Source organism: Cervus elaphus, chromosome 20, assembly GCF_910594005.1.
Source record: "Cervus elaphus chromosome 20, mCerEla1.1, whole genome shotgun sequence".
Taxonomy (NCBI): domain Eukaryota; kingdom Metazoa; phylum Chordata; class Mammalia; order Artiodactyla; family Cervidae; genus Cervus; species Cervus elaphus.
The window spans coordinates 129,618,905-129,635,349 of record NC_057834.1 but is presented as its reverse complement, the minus strand read 5'-3'; the positions used below and the strand labels follow the sequence as shown (position 1 = coordinate 129,635,349).

General features: G+C 45.3%; 1 non-coding gene and 1 pseudogene across 1 annotated transcript; one reads left to right on the top strand and one right to left on the bottom strand.

Moving 5' to 3' along the window:
- Positions 1-10,705: 10,705 nt before the first annotated feature.
- LOC122678458 lies at positions 10,706-10,812 on the top strand. Its single transcript, XR_006336130.1, has one exon. It is a non-coding gene; the product is annotated as a U6 spliceosomal RNA (small nuclear RNA).
- A 1,371-nt stretch (positions 10,813-12,183) lies between these two features.
- On the bottom strand, positions 12,184-13,032 carry LOC122677144 (annotated as a pseudogene).
- Positions 13,033-16,445: the final 3,413 nt, after the last annotated feature.

Sequence of the window (16,445 nt, the reverse complement as noted above, 5' to 3'; positions counted from 1 at the left end):
GCTCACTTTCTCAGGCTTGGGAAAACCTTCAAACCTTTTCTGAAGGGCTCATTTCCTCCCCTCCCCAGTCTGGAGCCTGGGAGCCCCAAGCTCTGGAATAACCCAGCTTCCTGTCTGCTAGAGTCTTGCCCTGTAAACAAAAGTCCTGGCGGGGTGGGGGTGGGGGGGGGATGTCTTTTGATGCCTGGCAACCTTTGACAGCCTCAGTCCCCACCCTCCAGCCAGAGAGGAGGAAACTCACCCCCAGCAAGGAGTTATTCTGTTGTTCAATAGCTAAATCGGTCCAACTCTTTAAGACCTCATGGACTGCAAGGAGACCAAAACGCAAATTGTTGACTTCAGTGTGTTTTTCTGCTGCCTAGTCTGAGCACCTCGATGGGGACAAACCCCTAAGGTACTGAACTAAACAAAAGGAAGAGTATAGGCCCCGAAAGGAGAGATTATAGATAGACTGAGACTTCTGGACCTGCCTGGAGGGAATTACCCCACTGTGGGGGTAAATCATCTCCCTTCCTGGCTGCCCTACGGACCACTCAGAGCTGCTTTTCCTCCCCCCAGGTTCACAAGACTTCTTCTAATGGTTCTCTACCATCTCAGGATGAAATCATAGCAACAGCTGACTTCCTGAACCTAGTAATGTAAGGTAAGTGAAGTGAAAGTCGCTCAGTCGTGTCCAACTCTTTGCGACCCCATGGACTATACAGTCCATGGAATTCCCCAGGCCAGAATACTGGAGTGGGTAGCCTTTCCCTTCTCCAGGGGATCTTTCCAACTCAGGAATCGAACCGAGGTCTCCCGAATTGCATGTAGATTCTTTACCAGCTGAGTCACCAGGGAAGCCCTTGTAAGGTAAGAGTTGTTCTACGTTACAGATGAGAAAACTGAGGCCCAGAGAGGGAAAGTCACTTGCCTGAAAGAACACAGCTAAGGAAGTAGTCAGGGCTGGAATATAAACTGAGATCGAAACCCTGTACTCTGCACTGTGTGACCCCATCTCTTATCCCCACCTAACCCTTATCTCCTTCCACGGCATCCTGCACAAAACAGCCTTCACCCATTCCCATACAGGAGCCAAGGAAAGGAGAGCAAGCACAAATTTATTTATTATTTCTGGCTGCTCCCTGGCTTGTGAGATCTTAGTTCCCCTACCAGGTGTTGAACCTCAGCCCCTGGCAACGAACCTCTGGACCACCAGGAAATTCCCCAAGCACAAATTTATTGGTGAATTGCAAGACAACACCCTTGTGTTAGTTATTGCTGACCAGACAGACCAGGGGCTATTTTAAGCTAGTTTTCCTGAACTTTTTCTCCCTAAACAAGATGAAGAGTTTCTCAGCCTCAACACTATTGATATTCTGGGCAGGAATATCAAGAATTACCTTGTTTTCAGGGGTTGTCTTGTGCATTATAGGATGTTTAACAGCATCCCTGGCCTCTATTCACCATATGTCAGTTGTACCACTCCCCAGCCACCCCCACCCTCCCCCCCAGGCTGTGACAACAAGAAGTGTATCTAGTCATTGCTAAGTGTTCACTTGGGGACCAAATCCACCACCCCCCCAACCCCCAGTTAAGAACCACTGAGTTAGACAAAAGATAAAACAGCAGCTGTTTCAAAAAAGCAGGTCTTAGAAATAAAAAGGGGCTTTTCCTAGTGGCTCAGTGGTAAAGAACCTGTCTGCAAGGTAGGAGCTGCAGGAGATGCAGGTTTGATTCAAGGGTCAGGAAGATCCCCTGTAGGAGAGCATGGCAACCCACTCCATTATTCTTGCCTGGAGAATCCCGTGGACAGAGGAACCTGGCAGGCCACAGTCCATAGGGTCGCAAAGAGTTTGACATGACTAAAGTGACTGAGCATAAACACTCTGAAATAAATAAAATAAAATGTTCCAGGGAAGGAGGACTAAGTCCCCTCTTCTGAAGTAGCTTAGGGGAGATAGATCGCTGAGGTTTAGGCTTCTGCTTCTGATGCAAGAGGGGACTGGAGAGGCAGCTTCTAAGGTCTGAGTCCTAGTCAGGAGCCAGGCCTGCAGTGATCCTCAGAGGCCTGACTCTGACTTTCCTGGGAATAACTGGCTTTGCCGGCACCTGCTTCTGTCAAATCAGAGTCTAAAAGGGGTCAGTGATGTTACATTTACTGCCACTCCCAAAGGGGATGCTCCAGCAGCAAGAGGAATTTGCTCAGGGCCAAGATGGGAATAGAGCAGCAACTGGTGGTTAGGGTCACATCCTGCTTGTCCACAGGACCTGTTGTAGGAGCCTCTTTTCCTTCTGCATCTGGTACTGGTTCCTTCTTTATGTATCTGTCTCAGTCCTTGATCTGTTCAAGGACCAGTGGATTGAGGAGGACCGAAGTGGAAGCCTGTTTACACAGAAGGTGTGCATGTGGCGGGGGATGGGATGGGACTATCAACCAGAACAGCCCTTCCGACACTATTCAATATTCCTTTAAATGAACCTTTCTTTCTTTTTTTGGCCCTGCCTTGCGGCATGTGGGATCTTAGTTCCTGACCAGGAACTAAGATTGGGAATAAATACTGCCTGCACTAGGAACTCAGAATCTTAATCACTGGAACGCCAGAGAAGTCCTTTAAATGAACCTTTCATATCCCTGCACCTGCCCACTTTTCCTGTGACACCCTTCCATCCTTCAAGAACCAGATCAAATGCCTCCTCTTTTGGGAAGACTTCCCTGCTCCTCAGAGGCTGTTGGTCACTGGAGACTCCTGAGAGCAGGGATCATGCTATGTCCTATTTGTATATTTTGTATCCTTTACTATCTCGTAAATGGGGTAGGAATTCAGTTAAGACCTGAGTCTATTTTACATATTTAATATATTGAGAACTTCTGTGGCAGTCTCTGTGCTGGGGGAATATACGGAGGTCACAGGACACAAGGCAGTCTGGGTCCATGAGAAAGCCAGAACTGAAGCTGGTCCAAAATGCTAGTGCTGGGGTGTGAGAGTGATAGACACACAAACATACCCCCTAAACCCAAAGCTCAGACCAAGCCAATCCAGGCAGCAGGATGGAGAGCCAAGTCAGCTTGATTGCCAATTGCTGCTATTGGAACCTAAGCTCAGAAACTTTCCCCTCCAATGTCTAGACCTTGGGAGACCACCCAAGGAAGCCTCACCCAGGGAAAGTCTGGGCAGGACAGACAGAGCTACCCAATCCTTGGACCAACCCTGAAAGTGGGGTGAGGGAGGTGGTTCTCCAGATTTGCCTTTAGAAATCTGATGGCACCCTGGCCCTGTGTTCACCACATGAAGGGTGGGAACAGGAAGGTCTGAAAAGGGAGGGGAGCAGAGTCTTAATTGCTTGTTGAAGTTTCTCTCAGTCTCACCCATCCCACAGAACATTTCTCATCCTTAGGGAAGAGCATGTGAATGAGAAACGGGAATGGGAGTGGGGGGTGGGGGTAGGAATTCTCTGGGATCTCTTTTATAAGGTCACTAATCCCATTCATGAGGGCACCACCTTTATGGTGTAATCACCTTCCAAAGATTCCACCGCCAGATACCAACTCATCAAGGGTTAATCAGATATCAACATATGAACTTGGAGTGGTGAAAAACATTTAGTCTATAGCAGCCAGTATTGAGGTCCTCGGAGAAGGCAATGGCACCCCACTCCAGTCCTGTTGCCTGGAAAATCCCATGGACAGAGGAGCCTGGTAGGCTTCAGTCCATGGGGTCGCTAAGAGTTGGACATGACTGAGTGACTTCACTTTCACTTTTCACTTTCATGCATTGGAGAAGGAAATGGCAACCCACTCCAGTGTTCTTGCCTGGAGAATCCCAGGGACGGGGGAGCCTGGTGGGCTGCCGTCTATGGGGTCGCAGAGTCGGACACGACTGAAGTGACTTAGCATAGCATTGAGGTCCTACCCCAAACCAACTGAATCAGAATTTCTGGAAGGTGGGGCCCAGACATGGACATTAAAAAAAAAGCCCCCAGGTGACCTAATGTCAACTTGGCAGAGAATCTTTGCTTTCTATAAGAAGTGTAAGCCTTGGAAACATGTTAGATGGGGTCTTTAGTTCCCCAACTTGTCTCATGTTGGAATCACCTGTATAAACTTTAAAAATAGTGATGTCTGTGTCCCACTCCCAGAGATTGTGATTTACTAGGTGTGGGACGTGGTCTGAGTGTTGGGATTTTTAAAATATTCCAAGGTGATTCCAATGTGCAGACAAGTATGGGAACCACTAAAGTACTCTCTGATGGTAGATGCAAGCCAAGTGGCTAAGGAGTAACCATCTCCTGCTTAAGCTCATACATGAAAAGCCTTCTCTTGCCGATGATCATCAGGAAAGTAAGCAACTGCTACCTTGATCAGAATGTTTGGTTTGGTTCTCCTGCCAAACAGAGATGGAGGTGAAGGCAGTTTGGTTGGTCTGAGCAACAGCAAAGATAACTGCTCCTCTTTTCCACAGGTAGACCTTCAAACTTAAAGGGTCACACGTTGGTACTGGTCCCAGTCTCTTCTGATTTCCCTTCCCACCTTCCTTCTCTGAAAATCTCTTGAACACAACAGATATCCCCGTCAGCTTCAGTCTGCTACTCATGACTCCAACATAGAAGTGACAGATACTTGGGACTCCCCTGGTGGTCCACTGGCTAAGACTCCATGCTGCCAATGCAGAGGGCACAGGTTCCATCCCTGGTTGGGGAAATAGATTTTCTACTAAAGAGTTTGCATGCTGCAACTAAAGATTTCACCTGCTACAACTAAGACCTGGTGCCACCAAAGAAATAAATAAAAGCAGTGATAGATACTCATTTCAAACAAATTCATTTATTGGCTCATGCATGGAAAAGTTGAGGTGATGCTAATTTCAGGTTCTTTTGAATCCAAGAGCTCAAACTGGAATAGCTGAGAATCTGTCTTTCTCAACTCTTGGCTCTGCTTTTCAATTCTGTTGGCTTCACTTTCAAGAAGGCTGTCTCCAAATAATGACAAAGATGACTATTAACAAGTCTAGGCTCTGCTACTCTTGTAGTTTAGCAACCCCAGAAGGAAGAGAGGGCCCTTTTCCCAGTGTTCTGGCATAGGTCTCAGCCTGATGTCCACCCCCACCCCCCAGCCGCTAGACTGATATGAGCCACCTGCCAGTCACTGTGGCCAAAGGAATGAAATGTGCTCATCAGCCAGAGTCACCTGCTCACCCTGGAGCCAGAGTGGGAGAGTGGAGTCATTTCGGAGGATTATCAGAGTGCTGTTACCAGAAAAGGAGGACTGGAAGGATGCTGAGCAGGCACAGCAATAGATGGCCAATCCATTTGTTCCCAGGGAATGAAGGAATGAGATGTGCAGAAACCACAATGTAAGGTAGGATCTAATAAATGCAGAGTAGAAGTGGGGTAGTCCTGATGGAGGGGGACACTGAACTGACAAGATAAGACTTCGATAAATGGGGCCGTTGGGGAGAAAGGGCATAAGCTGGCAGGAGGCGGCAGGAAACCCAGCGTATGGGCAAGATGAGCACACATGTCTGGAGCATTTCACATGAAAGAGCTGAGGCTGGTGAAGACACTGAGGCCAGACGGTGCAAGGCCCTGAGCTTGCCCTTCTTCCCAGTGGCAATGGGATGCTTTTGAAGGTGAAGCTGGGAAGACAGTCAGATGAGACCAAGTGGGCCCTTGCAGAGCACACTGAGGATTTAGGATTTGGTTTTGAGATCACTGGAGCTAGGGAATGGCCTGAATAGAGTTGTCCTTGAGAGGCAGCACACTGGCCACCTTCTGGAGGGAGGCCGGAGTGGAAAGAGGCAGGAGGCAGGGAGACCGGGGAAGAGGCCTCAGCCAACACTTATACACCCTTTACTCTGGCCCGGACACTGTTGTAATCACTTCACATGTGCTAAGCCAGGTAAAGGCTTCCCTGATGGCTTAGACAGTAAAGAATCTTCCTGCAAGGCAGGAGACCTGGATCCAATCCCTGGGTCAGGAAGATTCTTTGGAGAAGAGAATGGCTACCCATTCCAGTATTCTTGCCTAGAGAATTCCATGGACAGAGGAACCTGATAGGCTACAGTCCTTGGGATTGTAAAGAGTCAGACATGACTGATCGATTTTCACGTGGCCTTCCCCAAGTGGTAAAGAACCTACCTGCCAATTCAGGAGATGTAAGAGACATGGGTTTGATCCCTGGGTTGGGAAGATCCCCTAGAATAGGAAATGGCAACTCACTCCAGTAACTGGCAACCCACTCCAGTATTCTTGCTTCGGGTATCCCATGGACAAAGAAGCCTGGCAGACTATAGTCCATATGGTTGCAAAGAGTCGGACACGACTGAAGAGGCTTGGCACGTGAGACATGTAATGGCCTGGACTTCCCTGATGGTCCAGTGACTAAGACTTCACGCTCCCAATGCAGGCGGCCCAGGTTCAATCCTTGGTCAGGGAACTAGATCCCATATGCCACAACTAAGAAAAAAAAAAAAATCCCAGGTGCCGCAACTAAGACCTAGAGCAGTCAAATAATAAATATTTTTTAACAAAGACATGTGAAGACCTGAAACAGGGCACTAGGAAATTCACCAGATGTTCTTTGTTGTTGTTCAGTCTCTCAGTTCTGTCCGAGTCTTTGTGACTCAAGGGACAGCAGTACGCCAGGCTTCCCTGTCCTTCACCATCTCCCAGAGCTTGCTCAAACTCATGTCCATTGAGTCAGTGACGCCATCCAACCATCTCATCCTCAGTCATCCCCTTCTCCTCCTGCCTTCAATCATTCCCAGCATCAGGGTCTTTTCTGGTGAGTCAGCTCTTCACATCAGGTGGCCAATGAATATTGGAGAACCTGTGTCTCTTCCATCTTGAGCTTCAGCATCAGGCCTTCCAATGAATATTCAGGATTGATTTCATTTAGGATTGACTGGTTTGATTTCCTTACAGGCCAAGGCATTCTCAAGAGTCTTCTCCAACACCACAGTTCAAAAGGGACAGATTATATGAGACTCTACGACTAATGCCATAAGGTGTGGAGAAGGCAATAGCAACCCACTCCAGTACTCTTGCCTGGAAAATCCCATGGGCAGAGGAGCCTGGTGGGCTGCGGTCCATGGGGTTGCGAAGAGTCGGACATGACTGAGCGACTTCACTTTCACTTTTCACTTTCATGCACTGGAGAAGGAAATGGCAACCCACTCCAGTGTTCTTGCCCGCAGAATCCCAGGGATGGGCGAGCCTGGTGGGCTGCCATCTGTGGGGTTGCACAGAGTCGGACACGACTGAAGTGACTTAGCAGCAGCAGCAGCAGCCATAAGGTGGGTGAGATAGAAAGAGGAAGCCAGCATTTCTCTGAGATTTTTAACCTGAGCAATCAGAAGGATAGAGGTCTCCTGTAAGAAACAGAGAAATAAGAACTGAGAAACATTCACACACATTTACTGCTCCCAGTTCTATGCCCAGCTCACTGCAGGGCCCTCAGAAGACAAAGAACAAGCTCATTGTTGCCTTCTAGGAGATGGCTCTCTGTGGAAGACACAGCATGTAATGAATGATTTCAGGACATCCTGATCAATGTGGGGAGATTTGTACAAGCAGTGTGGAGTAGTGAGACAGTAATAGTACATTCATCCACACAGCTGCTCATGCCAGAAACCCAGGGGCAACCTTGACTCCTTCTCTCCCTTTTTCATTTAATCATCAGGACCAATAGATTTGATCTGCTAAGTATCTTTTGAATCTGCTTACTGTGTTTTCATCACCACTGAAAACAGACAAGATCAAGCCACTGTGTCTTCTCATTTTAACTATGGTGGTATAACTTCCTAATCAGTTTCTCCTCTTGTATTCTAGTTAGCCCTAATCCATTCTCATGCTGAATAATCCTTTAAAATAGGAATTTTATTTAATTGTTTAGGAAATATATTTAATTCTTTATTTAAAAATATTTATTTATGGCTGCATCGTGTCTTAGTTGTGGCACTCAGGCTTCTGTCTAGCTGTGGACACGAGCTCAGTTGCTCTGTAGCTTGTGGTGTCTTATTAATACTTCTCAGACCTGGAATTGAACCTAAGTAAGTAAGTGTTGCTCAGTCGTGCCCGACTGTTTGCGACCCCATGAACTGCAGCCCACCAGGCTCCTGTGTCCGTGAGATTTTCCAGGCACAGGAATTGAACCTGTGTCCCCTGAATTGGAAGGTAGATTCTTAACCACGGGACCAGTAGGAGTGCATACATGCTCAATTGTGTCCAACTCTTTGCAACCCTGTGGATTGTAGCCTGCCAGGCTCCTCTGCTCATGGGATTTTCCAGGCAAAAATACTAGAGTGTTTTGCCATTTCCCCCTCCAGGGGATCTTCCTAACCCAGGGATTGAACCTATATCTGTTTTGTCTCCTGCATTATCAGGTGGCTTCTTTACCACTGTGCCACCTGGGAACCTCCTGGACTGCCAGGGACATTATCTAATCCTTTGAAAAAGGAAATATGAATCCCTCTCCAGCTTATATACCTTTCAATGGCTTCCCACTGATCTCAGAGTAAAATCCAATATTTTCAACCTGGACTATCAGTTCTCCTATGTATTCTTGCCACCTCTTAATATCTTCTGCTTCTGTTAGGTCCATACCATTTCTGTCCTTTATTTAGCTCATCTTTGCATGAAATGTTCCGGTGGCATCTCTAATTTTCTTGAAGAGGTCTCTAGTCTTTCCCATTCTGTTGTTTTCCTCCATTTCTTTGCATTGATCGCTGAGGAAGGCTTTCTTATCTCTCTTTGCTATTCTTTGGAACTCTGCATTCAGATGGGAATATCTTTCCTTTTCTCCTTTGCTTTTCACTTCTTTTCACAGCTATTTGTAAGGCCTCCTCAGACAACCATTTTGCTTTTTTGCATTTCTTTTCCATGGGGATGGTCTTAATCCCTGCCTCCTGTACAATGTCACGAACCTCTGTCCAATAGTTCATCAGGCACTCTATCAGATTTAGTCCCTTAAATCTATTTCCTCACTTCCACTGTATAATCATAAGGGATTTGATTTAGGTCATACCTGAATGGTCTAGTGGTTTTCCCTACTTGCCTCAATTTAAGTCTGAATTTGGCAATAAGGAGTTCATGATCTGAGCCACAGTTAGCTCCTGGTCTTGTTTTTGCTGACTGTATAGAGCTTCTCCATCTTTGGCTGCAAAGAATATAATCAGTCTGATTTCAGTGTTGGCCATCTGGTGATGTCCATGTGTAGAGTGTTCTCTTGTGTTGTCAGAAGAGGGTGTTTTCTATGACCATTGCATTCTCTTGGCAAAACTCTATTAGCCTTTGCCCTGCTTCATTCTGTACTCCAAGGCCAAATTTGCCTGTTACTCCAGGTGTTTCCTGACTTCCTACTTTTGCATTCCAGTCCCCTATAATGAAAAGGACATCTTTTATGGGTGTTAGTTCTAAAAGGTCTTATAGGTCTTCATAGAACCGTTCAACTTCAGCTTCTTCAGTATTACTGGTTGGGGCATAGACTTGAATTACCGTGCTATTGAATGGTTTGCCTTGGAAATGAACAGAGATTATTTTGTCATTTTTGATTGCATCCAAGTACTGCTTTTCAGATCCTTTTGTTGACCATGATGGCTACTCCATTTCTTCTAAGGTATTCCTGCCCACAGTAGTAGATATAGTCGTCATCTGAGTTAAATTCACCCATTCCAGTCCATCTGTACAAAAAAGATCTTCACAACCCAGATAATCACGATGGTGTGATCACTCACCTAGAGCCAGACATCCTGGAATGTGAAGTCAAGTGGGCCTTAGGAAGCATCACTACAAATAAAACTAGTGGAGGTGATGGAATTCCAGCTGAGCTATTTCAAATCCTGAAAGATGATGCTGTGAAAGTGCTGCACTCAATATGTCAGCAAATTTGGAAAACTCAGCAGTGGCCACAGGACTGGAAAAGGTCAGTTTTCATTCCAATCACAAAGAAAGGCAATGCCAAAGAATGCTCGAACTACCGCACAATTATACTCATATCACACGCTAGTAAAGTAATGCTCAAAATTCTCCAAGCCAGACTTCAGCAATACGTGAACCGTGAACTTCTAGATGTTCAAGCTGGTTTTAGAAAAGGCAGAGGAACCAGAGATCAAATTGCCAACATCCGCTGGATCATCGAAAAAGCAAGAGGGTTCCAGAAAAACATCCATTTCTGCTTTATTAACTATGCCAAAGCCTTTGACTGTGTGGATCACAATAAACTGTGGAAAATTCTGAAAGAGATGGGAATACCAGACCACCTGACCTGTCTCTTGAGAAACCTGTATGCAGGTCAGGAAGCAATAGTTAGAACTGGACATGGAACAACAGACTGGTTCCAAATAGGAAAGGGAGTACATCAAGGCTGTATAGTTTCACCCTGCTTATTTAACTTATATGCAGAGTACGTCATGAGAAACGCTGGGCTGGAAGAAGCACAAGCTGGAATCAAGGTTGCCGGGAGAAATATCAATAACCTCAGATATGCAGATGACACCACCCTTATGGTAGAAAGTGAAGAGGAACTAAAGAGCCCCTTGATGAAAGTGAAGGAGGAGAGTGAAAAAGTTGGCTTAAAGCTCAACATTCAGAAAACTAAGATCATGGCATCTGGTCCCATCACTTCATGGCAAATAGATGGGGAAACAGTGGAAACAGCGTCAGACTTTATTTTTCTGGGCTCCAAAATCACTGCAGATGGTGACTGCAGCCATGAAATTAAAAGACGCTTGTGCTCGCTTCGGCAGCACATATACTAAAATTGGAACGATACAGAGAAGATTAGCATGGCCCTTGCGCAAGGATGACAGGCAAATTCGTGAAGCGTTCCATATTTTTTTAAAAAAAAATAAATAAATAAAAGACGCTCACTCCTTGGAAGGAAAGCTGAGTGCAGAAGAACTGATGCTTTTGAACTGTGGTGTTGGAGAAGACTCTTGAGAGTCCCTTGGACTGCAAGGAGATCCAACCAGTCCATCCTAAAGGAGATCAGTCCTGGGTGTTCATTGGAAGGACTGATGTTGAAGCTGAAACTCCAATACTTTGGCTACCTCATGTGAAGAGTTGACTCATTGGAAAAGACCCTAATGCTGAGAAGGATTGGGGGCAGGAGGAGAAGGGGACGGCAGAGGATGAGATGGCTGGATGGCATCACCAACTTGACGGACATGGGTTTGCATATACTCTGGGAGTTGGTGATGGACAGAGAGGCCTGGCGTGCTGCGATTCATGGGGTTGCAAAGAGTCGGACATGACTGAGCCACTGAACTGAACTGAACTGGACTATCAGACCCAGCAGGATCTGGCTCCTGATGACCTCACTAGGCTCACTGTGCTTTAGTTCCTGTTACACTCCGGAGTCAATGGCAGGCCTAACAATGTTTAGAATGTGCCAAGTTCCTTCAGGCTACAGGGCTTTCACATGTGTCATTTCTTCTGTCTGGAATGCTCTTCCCCAATTCTCTACCTGGTTAACTGTAAGTTTATCAGTAAGTACCTTATGGAAGCCTCCTCTGACCATTAAGCCTAGGTCAGGACCTCTGCATTCTATGTCAAGAATCTGCAAACTTTTTCAATAAGGGACAGATAATATTTAAGGCTTTGCAGGTGACAGAGCATCACAACTATTCAACTCAGGGTCATAGTAGCTATCAGTTCAATTTGGTCACACAGTCATGTCTGACTCTTTGTGACCCCATGAACCACGGCATGCCAGGCCTCCCTGTCCATCACCAATTCCTGGAGTCCACCCAAACCCATGTCCATTGTATCGGTGATGCGACCCAACCATCTCATCCTCTATCGTCTCCTTCTCCTCCTGCCTTCAATCTTTCCCAGCATTAGGGTCTTTTCTTTTCTTTTTTTTTTTTGCCTCAAACTACTTTTTATTTGCAACTACATGATTTTATGCAATTCTTCTAAACAACGACATAAAATAGATTTCCATGTATATAAATAACTTACATACTTTCCATAAAGTAAATGCTCAAAGGTGCTAGAACAGATCATCCACTCCTACAGTATCCTCATAAGCAACAGAGCTGATGCACAATATATAAATACTCAAGTTTAATATTAAAAACTCAGGCACTTGACTAGCTTTTATAAAGTTTCTCAAACTATATCAATGTATCTAAAGTGCATATATATTTTTAAGAAAAAATTATTCTTAATAACTTCTCTATAAAAATAAGTTTGATAGTTTAGCCCATCTAACTTTACTACTCTAAGTATGAACTTTTAATATGTAGTCAGGCTTATTCTACCTTCTCTCAACATGACACCAACAGACAAAAGCAGCTAGTGAGGTGCTAACATGTGAGGATTAATCCAGTGATTGCGGTCACAATGCATTCCAGGAGGAGGTACCCATGTTACTGGAATTGGGCAATATGGTTTATTCTTCCGTCCCTGATTTGGATAACCAAATAGAATGGGAGGAGGGTAGTGACTTTGATTGCCATTCCCTCGATACATCATTGGCTTTTTTCTGGGCAACGGGTGCCACATTGGAAGAGGTGGGAATATCAATTCTGAAATCTGGTATACAGGGCTGGGGGTCGCAGCCACAGAATTCGGTTTCACTTCCACTTCCTTACATGTTTCTTCATCTGAAGAAGAGGATCCTGAATGATAATCAGAGGTAACCTTATCAAGGGCCCTGGTAACTTTCTTGGAAATCTCATCCTTGTTCTCATCCTCATTTTCAAAGCTGGCAACAATAAATGCATTATTTTTCTCTCCATACCTACAGCACACCTCACATGGGTCCACCCAGAGAGTTAGTTCCTTTGGCAAGCCTAGGTCACTGTACAAGATGCAGCTGTTCTCACAGGCTTTCAGGACATCAGGATCAACCCTCTGAAACTTATTGACACGAATGCATCTGTAGGCTTGTCCTTTTGATGGTTTTTCCGGATACCAGTGATTTTTATATTTTTCTTGAAGTATTAGGGTCAGTTTCTCAGCAAACCTCTCGACCGCTTCTTTTTTCAATTTATCATGTTTTCAAACTAGTCTTGTGAAAAAGAAGACTACAGCAGCAATTTCGTTCTTCATTTTCCCCGTCTTAGTGGACTGGCGCTTGGTGGTAATGAGCGCTGCAAGCCTTGTCCGGTTTGTACATTAGGGTCTTTTCAAATGGGTCAGCTCTCCACATCAGGTGGCCAAAGTATTGGAGTTTCAGCTTCAACATCAGTCCTTCCAATGAACACCCAGGACTGATCTCCTTTAGGATGGACTGGTTGGATCTCCTTGCAGTCCAAGGGACTCTCAAGAGTCTTCTCCAACACCACAGTTCAAAAGCATCAATTCTTCTGCACTCAGCTTTCTTTATAGTCCAATTCTCACATCCATACATGACTACTGGAAAAACCATAGCCTTGACTAGATGGACCTTTGTTGGCAAAGTAATGTCTCTGCTTTTAAATATGCTATCCAGGTTGGTCATAGCTTTCCTTCCAAGGAGTGAGCGTCTTTTAATTTCATGGCTGCAGTCACCATCTGCAGTGATTTTGGAGCCCAGAAAAATAAAGTCTGACGCTGTTTCCACTGTTTCCCCATCTATTTGCCATGAAGTGATGGGACCAGATGCCATGATCTTAGTTTTCTGAATGTTGAGCTTTAAGCCAACTTTTTCACTCTCCTCCTTCACTTTCATCAAGGGGCTCTTTAGTTCCTCTTCACTTTCTACCATAAGGGTGGTGTCATCTGCATATCTGAGGTTATTGATATTTCTCCCGGCAACCTTGATTCCAGCTTGTGCTTCTTCCAGCCCAGCGTTTCTCATGACGTACTCTGCATATAAGTTAAATAAGCAGGGTGAAACTATACAGCCTTGATGTACTCCCTTTCCTATTTGGAACCAGTCTGTTGTTCCATGTCCAGTTCTAACTATTGCTTCCTGACCTGCATACAGGTTTCTCAAGAGACAGGTCAGGTGGTCTGGTATTCCCATCTCTTTCAGAATTTTCCACAGTTTATTGTGATCCACACAGTCAAAGGCTTTGGCATAGTTAATAAAGCAGAAATGGATGTTTTTCTGGAACCCTCTTGCTTTTTCGATGATCCAGCGGATGTTGGCAATTTGATCTCTGGTTCCTCTGCCTTTTCTAAAACCAGCTTGAACATCTAGAAGTTCACGGTTCACGTATTGCTGAAGTCTGGCTTGGAGAATTTTGAGCATTACTTTACTAGCGTGTGATATGAGTATAATTGTGCGGTAGTTCGAGCATTCTTTGGCATTGCCTTTCTTTGTGATTGGAATGAAAACTGACCTTTTCCAGTCCTGTGGCCACTGCTGAGTTTTCCAAATTTGCTGACATATTGAGTGCAGCACTTTCACAGCATCATCTTTCAGGATTTGAAATAGCTCAGCTGGAATTCCATCACCTCCACTAGTTTTATTTGTAGTGATGCTTCCTAAGGCCCACCTGTAGAAAATACATAAATGTATTTACTGATGCTGAACTTTGAGTTTTGTATATAGTTCTCACGTGTCATGAAATATTAGTATTCTTTTGATTTTTCCAACCATTTAAAAATGTAAAAACAATTCCTAGCTTCTGGTCATAGAAAAACAGAGGTGGGCTAGAATTGGCCTGTAGGCCGTAGCTTGCCAACCCCTATCAGGCCACCCGATCTGCCTCAGGTCAGGTTGAATTTTGTTTTTTTTAAGATTTATTTATTTTTGACTGTGCTGGGTCTACCCTGCTGCCCCTCGGCTTTCTCTAGCTGTGAGGAGTGTGGGTTACTCATCTTTGCAGTGCTCAGACTTCTCATTGTGGTGCCTTCTTTTTGCAGAGCATGGGCTCTAGGTGAACAGGCTTCAGTAGTTGTGGCGCACAGGCTTAGTTGCCCCATGGCATATGGGACCCTCCCGGAGCAGGGATCAAACCCATATCCTCTGCACTGGCAGGTGGATTCCTAACCACTGGAACACCAGGGAAGTACCGGGACCACATTTATTTTGTTTACTATTTTCCTCCTTAGCTTCTTGCACAGGGCCTGACCCATAGTAGGTGCTCAGTAAACGAATGGAGTCATAAGGTGTTCCTTTCCTTTAAAAAAAAAAGTATTTATTTGGCTGTCGGGTCTTGGTTGCAGCATGTGGGATCCAATTCCCTGACCAGGGGTTGAACCTGGAACCCCTCCAATGGGACCTCCAGATCTTAGCCACTAGATCACCAGGGAAGTCCCTCTTCATTTCCTTGTGAGGGGCCCCAAGCTAAGTGGAGAATACAAATCTGTAAACAATTAACTGCACAATTAACTAGGTAATACTTTTTGAAGAAAGTTCTGTTTTCAGCAGGTTCAGTTCGAGAACCTGTGGGAAGTCAGGGTATGGTGACTCTCAAACATCTGGAACTGAGCTGATACTAAGATGCAGATGGATAAGGGAGTAAAAATGCATAGACGAGCTGTAAAAGCTACCTGAGTGTGCCAGATCACTTGAGCAGAGAAGTCACTCAGGGAGAGAGGTTGAATCAGAAGAGGAGGAGGAGGCTGGAACTGTGAGGTAAGTTTCTGGGCCAGGGAAGGGGCAGAGGTAGGAGCAAGGTAAGAGATCCAGCAAAGAGGTGTTTTGGAAACCAAGAGGAATGACTATTTATTTTTGTATCTACCTAGTTTACCGCTCTGTTCCTAGTATTTTGCACCAGGCATAACCTTACAGTAGACACTCAAAATCTGTGAATTAAAAATGACGTTGCATCAGATCCTTTCGAGAAGCACTACCCAGCAAGCAGCCTACAAGAAATGCTCAAAGAAAGAAAAAAGAGAAAGCAGTGTGGAAGGAACGTTCCTGGGGCCAGTAAGGATGAGGGCTGATGTGGCACCATGAGATTTGAGTTGAGCCTGGCGAGTTTTTCTGAGGCAGAACATATTCCTTCAATTTTTGTTTTTTCAGGTTTTTTGTTTACTTTGCCTTGGGGATGCAGAAACCCATCAAAACTGATCTTTGTTTTAAAGAGCTCACAGTCTGGTGGGGAAGACAAACACAGTCCTTGATAATTATGAGATGGAAAGGTACTGCAGGAAGACAGAGAAGAGGAGAAGCTAGTAAACTTGGAAGGCTTCACAGAGGAGAGGATACTGGAGCTCAGCCTTAAAGGTTGGAGTTCAGTAGAGCAGGAATTCCAGCGCAAACCAGTCTGTGCAAAAATCCTGATAAATGCCCCGGTTCTCAAACTTTTATGTGCATGAGAATCACTGGAGAGGTCTGTTTAAAATGCAGATTTCAAAGTTACACATGGGAAATTTCTGGTTCAATAGGCGAGGGCATCCACTTTAACAGGCTTTACAGGACCTCACTCTGTAAAACATCTTTTTGTGCGGCCATTGTCGTGGGAATCGAGGCAAGCGGTGGCGGAAACGAGGCTGGAGAGCGCTTTGCCACCGGGCTTCTGGGTCTCCACAGGAACACACTATTACAACAAAAAACAAATTCATTTTTAGTCTCGCTTTCAGGGCAC